The sequence below is a fragment of the Anomaloglossus baeobatrachus genome, chromosome 1 (assembly GCF_048569485.1).
Source record: "Anomaloglossus baeobatrachus isolate aAnoBae1 chromosome 1, aAnoBae1.hap1, whole genome shotgun sequence".
In the NCBI taxonomy this organism is placed as follows: domain Eukaryota; kingdom Metazoa; phylum Chordata; class Amphibia; order Anura; family Aromobatidae; genus Anomaloglossus; species Anomaloglossus baeobatrachus.
In genome coordinates, this window is record NC_134353.1 from 74027408 (window position 1) to 74027878 (window position 471).

At 36.3% G+C, this 471-nt stretch overlaps 1 protein-coding gene across 2 annotated transcripts in view; it reads left to right on the forward strand.

Annotated features, from left to right (window-relative positions):
• AFAP1 (actin filament associated protein 1) overlaps window positions 1-115 on the forward strand; it is a 193589-nt gene extending 193474 nt beyond the window's left edge. For both annotated transcript variants that reach the window (XM_075333279.1, XM_075333289.1), the window contains exon 18: window positions 1-115. This exon is cut by the window's left edge and continues 1189 nt beyond it. The gene's annotated coding sequence lies outside the window, so the exon portion shown is untranslated.
• Window positions 116-471: the final 356 nt, after the last annotated feature.

Consider the following 471-nt stretch of genomic DNA (forward strand, 5'->3'; position numbering starts at 1 on the left):
AACATTATCCTTCTATTTAATATTGGAAACAGATTTTTCAAGAATAGTTGGTGCTGATAAAACCTATGTACATAGAAACACTCACGTGTGAGGTATGCGCTGTCTAAGTCATGGTCTGAGGGGGAGCCATTGTGTTCTTCTAAAGGTCGGTGGGGGGAGGGGGCTGGGAGATATTTAGGGTCCTTAAACTTTAAAATGGTCACATTTCTACCTCCATGTAAAGTATAAAGCTCATACATAAAATGGAAAGGGCATGTAAACTTTTGCAACTATATTTTTTTTTTTATTGCTCCACCTATAGCAACACATACCTATGTTTTCCTCAAATATAAGACATTATCTATTATTATTTTTTTATCCTATTACTGGGTCAGATGCACATTTTCTTATTTGATCTGTTATTCTCATGGTGCAGAACCCGTCATATAGTGGTGGGTACAGACCATATTTACAAAGGGTTAAATGATCTGC